The sequence below is a fragment of the Gavialis gangeticus genome, unplaced genomic scaffold (assembly GCF_001723915.1).
Source record: "Gavialis gangeticus isolate Ggan-Ray unplaced genomic scaffold, GavGan_comp1, whole genome shotgun sequence".
Lineage (NCBI taxonomy): Eukaryota > Metazoa > Chordata > Crocodylia > Gavialidae > Gavialis > Gavialis gangeticus.
Window position 1 is genome coordinate 20760260 of NW_017728996.1, and position 11291 is coordinate 20771550.

At 41.4% G+C, this 11291-nt stretch overlaps 1 long non-coding RNA gene across 3 annotated transcripts in view; it reads left to right on the top strand.

The window, feature by feature from the left end:
• The window catches only part of LOC109288540, a 45823-nt gene extending 36118 nt beyond the window's left edge, over nucleotides 1–9705 (top strand). The window contains exons 3-5 of one of the 3 annotated variants that reach the window (XR_002095180.1): nucleotides 5546–6584; nucleotides 8749–8826; nucleotides 9290–9705. This is a non-coding gene — a long non-coding RNA (uncharacterized LOC109288540). Of the gene's footprint in view, nucleotides 1–5545; nucleotides 6910–8748 lie in introns of those variants that run through there. The other 2 variants (XR_002095179.1, XR_002095178.1) reach the window with 2 other exon arrangements.
• Nucleotides 9706–11291: the final 1586 nt, after the last annotated feature.

The following is an 11291-nucleotide window of genomic DNA, read 5'->3' on the forward strand; positions in this document are numbered from 1 at the left end:
ATGAACTTGAATTCTTAGGGCTTGTGCTAATTGGCACCGTTTAAAATGTTGCCAGTTAGGTTTGTCCACAAGCTTCAAAAAGAAAATCAAAATATGCCTTTAGTGATGGGATGATGTTTGTGAACTAGAACTGCTAAAATCGGTGGGATCAGGGACTGAATTCAAAGCTGTGAATTCTTTTTTTTTTTTTTTTAGATCATACATTAAAGATCACAGAATCTTTATAAATTATCTCAAACATTAAATATTTGGCATTGCAAACTTAAAAACTTCTCTGAAATATACATACCACCACCTACTGGCAATTAGCTATATAAATTATTTATGTATATGGATCTACATTCATATATTTAAGGGTACATTAAAGTTGGCTGGACTGACCCCAACATTAGGATATATTTTTACATTATTCTTGTACTTGAATAAACATTTGTTCCTGTGTATGTATGGATTCCACATATTGCAACAAAAATAGCATATAGAAAAGATGCATTCAAATATGATTTCACATTTCAAGTAGTCTCTTTTTTTAATGGGTCAGTGAAACATATCATACAATTTAAATTGGGGTGAATACTGAACTCAAAGGCTGTATGTGATGTGCAGAACCAGGCAGAAAGGCCTTATACTGCTCTGCTTCAGCAGCTGGGCATAAATGTGTTTAGCTAAGTGCTGCTATCTCCATAGTAATGTATGAAATAAAGGGGCACGACCAGCTTGAGGAGAAGAGTACCTGGGAACAGTCTCTCCATGCAGTACATCCCCCTCTGGACTGGGGAATGCAACATTGCTGTTTGCTGCTCAAGTTAGTGCTGTTTCACTCCACGCCGTAGAGTAGGGGTGGGCAATCATTGCATCTGGAGGGCCACTTAATAAGTTTTGGTGAACTGTTGAGGGCTGCACACACAAAATTTATGGTAAAGATATCATTTTAACAAATTATAGACAAAAGACAAATCATATGCTAAAAATCAAATATCTACTATACAATATTTTATTTCAAAAATATTTTTTGTTCTGATTTATGCTTTTTTGAGTAGTGTATATATATAGAGATGATTGCAATAGAGCTCAAAATAAGTCTCTCTTCCAAAGGAACCAAAATTAGCCAGCAGGACACTTGGCCAAGGGAAGATGCCTCCACCCCCAGCAGAACCCTGCCACCACCCAGCCACCCCCCAAATCCCAAGGAAGCTCCTGCCTCAGCCTACACCCTGGCACACCCCTCAACAGCTGCCAGCACCCTAAACCTGCCTGGCTCCCACCTCTTCCTACCCACACTTGCCCCCACAAAACCTGGAGAAGCCCAGCAGCCCTCTCCAGCCTGCCCCAGCTGCACACCAGTGCCATGCAGGCTGTGCCCACTTGTAGCCGGGGGTTCCCCCTTTCCCCAAGAGAAGCCCCAGCCTCAGGGCTCCGGGGGCACCTAGGCAGACAGGATGGGAGTGACACTGTCTGCAGCCAGGAGGCAGCAGGTGGTTGGGCTGGCTCATGGTGCTGCATGGAGCAAGGTGGGACCAGGGCCGGGGTCGGGACTGAGGCTTCACCTGTCAGGAAGCTTCGGTACCTCCGTGCACAGGTGCACAGTGCCAGCACCATGGTACTAGTACCTGGGGCAGCTCCCGCTACCTCTTGCCAGGTGCGGCACCACTGGCTTGGCCTGAACAAGGGTGCTAGGGCCCAAGTACAGCTCACCCAGTGCCTAATGCACGGGGTCAGGTGGGCAGGTGAGCAGTGTCCCCTGAAGTGCCAGCAGAGGCCAGAGCTGGAGCCAGAGCCACTGCCTGTGCTGCCTGCCCATGGACTGGATAGAATCAATTGGTGGGCCAGATGTGGCCTGCAGGCCGTATTTTGCCTACCCCTGCCCTCAAGTCTTCGAAAGGTGAGGTCCTCTGTGTGTCTCTGGTGGTAGAGCAACTAAGCAAGCTGTGTTGCTGGTGCCAGGAGGTCTTGTAGAACAAGAAGCTACATATGGATGTCAAAGACACAGCTTTCACCATCTGCAACACAGAAGTTTGACCTTGCATGTTGGCAAGCCATGTCTTTTCCCTTAAGCGACACTACTGTCCCAAGGGACATTGTGACATGATATGGTCTCTCTCCCTTCATCTATGCTCAGCTTTCCAAAATCACACTCAGTCCTGACCCCAATACCTTCTACTTACCCAGTACTGAGCTAAGACCAACAGTCATACCGATTTATATCATGCTTTTATGACTGCAGACAGGTAGCCACGAGGGACTAAATCAGATTTCAATTCAACAGTGATTCCCAGCACCACCTAGTCACCTTAAATTTACATATGAGATATAAAAGACACCCTCCCCATCCCACACACAAGCCCTGTGCCTACACACACACACACAGCATAAATATAAGGAAAACACTTTAAAAAAATTGAGCCAGCAACTATAAATGCTGATTGTTTGATATGAAACTCCTCTAAAAATGACTTTATAATTGAATATTATTTAGCCAGGCCTAAACACTGTATCTAATGATTTTGGCATTTCATTAGTTTCGTTATTCAGACAGTTTTAAGAGTTCAGTGAATAACGGGGTATGACAGTGCTCCTGCTGGGACCAAAGTTGAAGAGTCCCAACTAGAGGGTCTTGCCTGTCTGCTCAGAGTCTGACTGATCACCATATTTGGGGTCAGGAAGGAATTTTACCCCAGGATCAGATTGATATGGACAGTGGGGAATTTTGCCTTCTTCTGTAGCAGGGGGCATGGCCATACACCCAAGATCTCTTGAGCATATCATTTCATTGATACAGAGCATTGGCTGCCATGGTTCCTCTGCTTTACCTGTGGCAAGTTAGGGTGTTAGGTCTGTGTTGTGTCAGGGTCGACAACAGTCATATGTAGAGTTTAGATTATGGATTGTATAGGATGGTTTGGGTTGGGATGATTCTGCTTCAGGCACAGGGTTGGGCTAGATGACCTCTGGAGGTCCCTTCCAGCCCTGCTTCTCTACGATTCTCTAGGATTCCCTGATAGCATACTAATTGCATGATTTTTTAAAGAAGGAGATATTTACAAAATAACTTTACTCATCATTCATTCAAGTTCTTATTTCATATAGAGATAGTCCTCCTGGTAAATATTTAACTAATTAGACAGTGGTCTTAAGAGCATTATGCCAATGGTGAATACCCTGTAGTAGGTATTTTGCTCACTCATTACTAGGTACATTACAAATAATATTTTAACTGAGTTTCCAATTCATAAATGCTGGAATAGGCTTATGAGTCGTATTAGAAGCTGAAATACAAAACAATCCATTCACACTATAAAGCTAGGGAGTCTGGTGAAAACAGGATGCAGGGTAGATGTGTGCAAAATTGCTGTCTATCCAAGGGAATTTATTCCTTTTATCCAGCTGTGTCAGTGGAGGGTTCACTTAAGGAATTATTCAGGTGAGCTGTTTTGCATCTATAACATTACCTGAAACAGGGTCTGATTGTATTTGAAAAGCTCCATAAGGAAGGGATGTTGTTCTTGGAAAGCTTGTTACACTAGGTGAGTAATTACCTGGCCTTTTAAATTATAGGGTTCTTGAACTGCACTTCCTTTCTGAAAAGGGACCAAAAATAGCACCCTGGGGACTCACATTTATTGTGTTTCAGTGATGCCATGTCAAGTGTGCTTAGTTTACGCATTAACAGATTTTTTCCCCTTCCACTTTTCAACCTTGAAAACTCCACCTAGGAAATGAAATTCTTTTCTCCTTGCCCATCACCACTAGGTAAATGTTTTACCAGCCCTGGCTTATGTCTGTGTAACCCTGCTATCTTCTTATCATGCCCTCTGTGTTGCTTGTTCAGTCTCAGAGCCTCAAAAGTTTGTGCAGGTAGGTGACTGGAACTCAGTAAACCCTATAATGCACATGGATACACATCTGTCTTTCTCTCTTACTTTGCCAGGTCAATTCCAAACAGTGGTCACAACCATTTTACTCGCTAAAGCAAGCATATAGGACTCTGAGCAGCAAGACTCATGCAGAAGTTACCATTTTTAGGTAGTTGCTTTTGCTAGAAGAATCACTTTAACATTTCTGTCTCTCTCCTCAAAGGAATTTAATAGATCTTACATAAATGAAAGGCAGATTCAGCGAAGGCAGAAAATGCCAGGGTGTTTTTCATTGTCCAGCAGACAAATGCCAGGGCCTCTTTGGGGACACTTAGAGTGTCTAGTCACTATACCGTACTGAAGACAAAAGCCATCTGTCAACAAACTAATCACTGGACAGATTCAGAGACAAGTGAAAATAAAAAGCCAATACAGACATATGTATGAGATTTCAGTCAGCTGCCAATGATAGAAAACAAATTCAGTCCACATGGCATTTGGGTTCAGTCATTTCTCTCAAAAGTGGGCAGCAGAGAAGTGGCAAAATTATCTTTAGCTTTGACCTTTTAAATCAATCAGTGTGATCATGGAGTGATGGGCCTGAACCACAGTCCTGGATCGAAACATCACCAACGTAAACTAACAGAAGCAGAACTAAGCACAAATAGATCAACTGACTATGCTACTATACATTTAGTACTGCATGTCATTTAGTGCTGAAGGAGGCATTACTCTTTTTAATTGAACCCCTGGACAATACAGGACAATTTAGTGTTTAGTTTCTGGCTAAAGGCCACCTTAATTTGTCATTAGCCCTCTGCTGTACTGTTAATTTTCTCTTCAGAGAGACTAATTTTCACATTAACTAGTGCATCTAGAACCAGCCAGCAGGGAAGCACCAATTTCTTTGGTTCTCCCCACCTTTATTCCTATCGTTACCCAGTGGGGCCTGGTTTTCTTATTCCTACACAAGAGAAAGAAATTCTCAATTGCCACCATCCCAATTCCTAATGATTTGGCTCTAAGGGTAAAGGCTACCATGGATGGCCACATTTTACTTCTTGTGGCATGAATGCAGGCCCCCCATTTAAGCTACACTCCAATCTCCATTTGATAAAGGTGATGAGAATGTATTTTGCATTATGGTATCGCTTGCCAGCTAGGGCGAGATTGTGCCAGGTGCTGGACACACACATAGCAAGAGAAAGTCTCTGCCTTAAAGAACATAAAATGAAGAGAAATGTTAGAGGAAGGAATTATCATCACCCCTGTTATACAGATTAGAAGGTGAGAGTAGATTAGGTCTCTGATTCAGCAAAGCACTTGCTCAATGCTTCAGGTTAAAATGGGATTTAAGCACATGCTTGAGTACTTTGTTGAATCAGGGCCTAAGGCTCAGATTCTCAAAGGTATTTGAGGATCTAAGTCCAGATGACTTCTCCTAAGTCAAAGGGAAAGGCAGTGGCAGAGCTGAGAACAGAACCTGGATACCTTGAATCATATTCCAGGGCCTTGACAACAAGTTATTTCCTCCGGAAAAAAGTGCCTTATCTAATCATTACAAGCATCTTGCCCCAAACACAAAACCCCAATAGAACAAGAAAGATCCTACTTTGTGAAGCAGATTCTCAAATAAGAAAGAAATTGTGTGTATTTGCTTCATTTTCTGATCTTGACTTTTGTATTTGCAGGTGCAAGAGGACCTTAGTTGTTTGAATTTCTGCACCACATCTGCTTTCCTAGCAGTGGAAATATTGAGGTGTAGAGAATCAGGATGATTCAGAACATGGGAGCATGCCATGTTAAATATACAATAGACCTCAATTTTAGCAGCATTCAAATAGGATGTCGTTTCATCCTTGCACTAATTGAAATCAATCTGAAGGAGTCAGAGCTTTTGAGAGCTAAAAATCATAATTGCTTTCTTAAAGGCAGCACCCTGTGTAAAATTAAATGCACTTTTCCAACAGCTTCACTAATGCAGCGTTTGATTGGCCCTTGAGGATTCCTGGAGATATTTGTCATTCAGCATGGAATCAGGTCAGCAGCTAAAATTAACCACCCATCTCTCCCCTGTTCAGCACGTAGAATCACTGCTTTTGGTACTGCTCAGCTTGGGCCTTCCAAAATGGGTGGGTTCTTACTACGAACCTAAATTATGCCTTAACAAGGAATATTGATGGATACAATCATTCCTATTCTGAAATGAAACTGTTGGGAATCAGACTCACAGTCCCTTTGACTCCAGCCTGCATTGATTGGTTCTTGGGCAGCCTACCAACCGGGTGCTGCCTCTTACAGCATCCACTGTTAATCTGCCTAAGCGAGGCCTGCAAGCCCTACAGAAACTACAATTTCTCTTCATTAGTGTGATTCTGCCTGCATGAATCTGATAACATATGGGATATTATCATAAAACAGCCTATTTCTCCAATTCATTTTCTCTTTTATGAAGATTATGAAATGTACTGCAAGTGCATCAGGCAGAATAAAACTGGAGATTCTACTATACAATTTATCTTTGATTCGGTTTCTAAAATGCAAACAGCCTCACTTTTAAGGTCACATTTCCCAATACTACCATGCTAATACATTATGAAAACTGCTGACTCTCTCTTCTGTTTCCTCCAGTTCACTACAGGCCTGATGTATAACACAAGTCACTTGGCCCAAGGATGGGAGTTTAATGTTCAGAGCCAGCAGATGCAGTACGATGGAAAAAACCTGGAGGTACAGTAACCGTCTAGTCAACCCTAATCAGTGCCACAATCTGACTAAGCATGAACATGAATGATAATCACAGTTTAACTATGGATTATGTAATTCCAAATATGTGCTTCATACCCCCCCACGCTTCCTGCCTTTTGTAAGAAAGAGGAGATAATATGAGTCTGTTGCAGTGAGCTGTTTCTGTGTTTCAATTCAATAAGCACTTTGGGATTATTGTAGACACAGGTATAGCCCTCCTGTCCTCTAGATTTATTAATTAGCATTTATGTGCCTCCATTTAATGAGATGTGTATGCCCTCTACTGGTCTATGTCTGCATTTATTAAGAAAAAAAAAATCACATCGCAAAGGGTTTTTTTTAAGTTTTGTATACAAACATACAACCCCCCCTCCAAAAAAAAAAATGAAACTTCAATGCATGTTGCTCATCGCTTTCCTCCCAGTACCATGTATAACCAGGCAAATTTCAGTACAGTATTACCTTGCTAATTCAGCCTTCATCAAGTAAACTACCTTGTCATTATTTATTGCTAGTACTTTCCTTTTTTTATATAACATATTTGGGCATTTGTGGTATGATTCCTAGGGACTGATTTACATGTTTGCATTCAAAAGATACGTTGATTACATGGTGTATGCATCCTTCAAAACCAAATGGGCATGCACTGTTCCTTTAAGAGATGCACTGTGTATAGGGACAGAGATGTGCACATTGGCCTCCTATTGACTCCAGACTCCTCGTCTGTTCCTGGGTCTGTATTTAGCTGCAGCAGTACTTCAGGAAAGCAACTGAGCCTTCATGGATTAAATCAGTTAGCAAAAGCTTCGCTAGCTCCTGGCTAATCTGCCTCAATTACAGAGTATGGACAAATGCAACAGAAGCAATTTTAATAAGCAGTTTACCTTCGAAATTGCTTCCACTATCAAGCCTAGTAAAGATTATTAGGAACCATAAATATAAACATGCTAACTTTACTCCGTATCCACCCTTTTGCCCTGTTACAAACACTTTCACCTCATGATATAGTGAAGAAACAACACGGTAGCTGCATAGGCTACATTTCATTTTAATCAGGAAAAACAAAAATTGGTAAGTCCCACTGAAACACCTCTGAAAAAATAAAATGGTTTCATGCCTCACTAACAACATGAAAAACCCAAGTGGGGGGCTGAGACCATGACTAGAGAATTACTCTGGTGTAAACTAATCTGTCCCTAGCAGGTGCACGCAATCATGGGCACAGTTGCCACCTGCACAAATGGAGAGAAAGGGTTAGCAGTTAGTTGATCAAAGGGAGGTTTCAGGAGCAAGTGTAATTGAAGATGGGATGGCCCACAGCAAATTAGAAGTTGCCTGATTTTAAAAGATTTTTTATCTACAGCAACAGACGACACACAGCACTGATAACTGATGCGCAGCCTCACTCCAGTGAGGTCTGGGCTGTAAAAGGGAATGTTTATTTCAGTGTGTATCAGAGACTCCTGTCTTTTGAAAGGAGAAACCAGAGTGATTTCCTGCCCCTGCTGCAGTTACTGCATCAGCATTTGCACTGCAGCTGGGGTAACATTACGTCACACAGCAGGAATGTCATATGGTTTCTCAGCAGCAAAAGATATAGAATATATATAAAAAAATACAAATACAAAAGATATTGATCCTGCCTTGGGGCAGGCAGATGATCTAACTGACCTTTTGCAATTTCTTCCAGCACTACAATGCTATTGTTCCCTAACACCTTCAGACTTTGTTTCCTCATGTTTGAAGAGGTGTTAGCTGTTTTGAAGCTATTTTCCATCTAGCATGGACACACTTAGTTACATAGTGCGTTCTTAAAAATGGCTCATTCTCGTAGTCTAGACAAGGCCCAAATAAAGCCAGGATAAAAGTAACTTTTAAAGGCTGACTGAATCGTTTATCCCTTTTTCTGCTGTACCCATTTTCTTTACTGCTACCTGTTCTTACCACCTAGAAGTACTTTCCTAACACAGCCATGACTGGCAGCAAAACATTAAAGATATATGTTAGCATTAAAACAAAAGCAAGTCTCCAGCCTCCTCAAATTAACTTGTTGGCAGCAGTGATTGAAGCAGACCTTCAGCTCACCTTACAAATCACCTTAATTAAAAAAAAAATCATCTTGTGGCAGATTTTTCCATTCTGGCAGGGCTTCCTCATGATAATGAACTTCCTGAGATGTACATGCTCGATCAGCTCAGTACAGGAATTTGGAGACCTGGCCGGGGTAAGGAACACACACTCTGGCACAGATGCCCACCCCACTTGGTTGTCATCATACCCAGAATGCACAGGGGAAATCATGCATAGGCAAAGCGTATGGTGAGTCGAGTGAAGCTTTACCTCCCCTAGTTAGTCATTACCTAAAGCAGGGGTGCATTGGAGGGAGTAAAAAGCCTTTAACAATAACTCTTTGCCCTTCTGTTTAAGCATTCCTGGACAAACAACAGTCATTTTTCTGCTTTAACCTCGTCTAATGTAAGGAGGGGGTGGTATAGCTGTTGGAATGAGATTATCAAGCTTGTTATGGATCTAGCTGGAGGAGGATAAATATCATTAACTTGAGAGTAGCATCCAGTATTGATAAAGACACTTCAAGGAGTCAGCTTTTGTGATCAACCTGTAAGTCTGCCAGCTGAAAGGAAAGTAAGCTCCTTATGATCAGTCCCCATATTTTTCCTTACAAAAAGGTAGTGTGGAATTCAGGAATGAAATGAATCATGAACTGAGAGAAGCTGGCTTAAGGAGATAACCTGCCTTTCTTCCTGAGCTGCTGCAAGAGGAGGATGTTTATGCCTACACTGCCAGTTAAAGCCTGGGAGTTTGGTAGAGGGGTTTTCACTCCTCCCAAAAAAACGGGTTATAAGGTTGGGGCCTGCCACACTGACATCTTCTCTCCTTCAGGTGTCTTGATCTGTTAGCATAAATATACTCAAGTGTTTGGTTTTTATTCTCTGTTGAAGCCAGAACAATAAGAGAAATAAGAACTTCATTTCCTTTGAATAGATCTGGTTCATATCAGGCTTTAAATCTGGAGTAAGCTCTTATTCTGAGTTTGATATGAACTTAATATACAGCACTGGCTATTGTATGTTGTCTTCCTATTAAAATCAGCTGTGATCAGAACATTCATTGCAGACAAAGCAATTAAACTAGCCCCCAACCTCTCCCACAATATTTTCAACATTTACTTTACACAGTTTAATTTCAAGAGAAATAACTTACTTTTTCTTAATTAAAAAACAAGTCATCTATTTAAAGCTATAATAAAAAGTGTAAGTGAATCTGTAATACTCATTAACAGTGACACATCAAGAACCCTGGAGAACAAAGTCTTCTGTTTAGCTAAGCACCAGATAGTCTTTCCCATTACCACCCCATCCTGGTTCTGGCATCCTGTTTGGGAGTGAGAAAAGAATTCAGTCTCCACATGCATTCAATTATAGTATTACTGGTGTGCCAGTAGTACCTGGAAGCCCCAATCAGTGTCTAGCCCTACTGTTTTAAGCAGTTCACTTATACTGAGCATGAGAGAGTCCCCATCTCAAATCACTTAGCATAAAAATAAGCAAAAGCACACATTCGATCCTCAGGGGCTTCTGTAGGGGTTAAATCCCAACTCGTGCCAGTAGGATGTTGTTTTTTGGATGTGAATGTCTGTCTACTAGGAACCAAGTCTCAAAACTTGTTAACAGCCATCAGATGATAACTATTTTAGACTACTTTTGACTTTTTAGACCATAAAATTTGTTTTAAAAGATTATTAAAGTATTATGTGAATCATGCAGAACTTTGAATGGTCTGAAGAATATTGCAAGTTCACTGAGTTTTGCATAATGTCTTTCATAATGTGCTTAGATACATCTGACCCACAAGAGTCAAATTTTCCATTGCAGTGCAAAGATGTTACTTGGGCTGGCAAGTGAACAAGAAAGAATGTTTTCCTATTTGTGCCAGCTCCTTACCCATCACGGAAACAAAGATCAATCAACAACACTGAAGAGGCTGTTGTAGCACAATTCAGTTGTAAGATTTGCGGGGAGTCCTGGAGGGAGGGCTGGGCTGTAATCCATAAGTAAGGCTGAAATGAGATGTCTTGGGCAGGAGTATGTAAAAGAAAGGTGAGAAGAATAGTTTAAAAGAAAACCTAGCGTAGTTACCAATGCTGGGACAAATGAAGAGGTGCTACTGGTATTTGGGAAATGAACACTGAGACTTGAAGAATCCAGGAGAACTATACTAGTGTCAGACTGCCTGTGACACAGACTGAGTGAGGTAATTAGGGACAGCATGAGAGCTTAGAAATAGCTACCCGGTTAGCAGACTTGTTATTTTAAACACAAAATAAGCTTTCAAAGCAAAAGCTCATAATTAAAGTAATGAAAAAAATGTAATTTTTAACTAAGCCTTTTCCCCCTTTCCACCTGCTTCAAGAGGTCCTTGCCAGAAGAGAAGCTGCCCTATACCTGCAAATGATAATCCCAAAGGAGGAGGAATGTGGTATAGGTTGCAAGCCGTACATGGCTCCATGACTCTAGGGACAGGCTATTGCTCAGTGCTAAAATTCCACCTTGCATTCAGGATGTGTGTTGCGATTCTGGACTCGGTCCATGCAAGAACCTGCAAGTCATTAAAACATTTATAGCAGGACTGTATGAAGCTAACACCACTCGTCAGATTCAGGTATTCTCC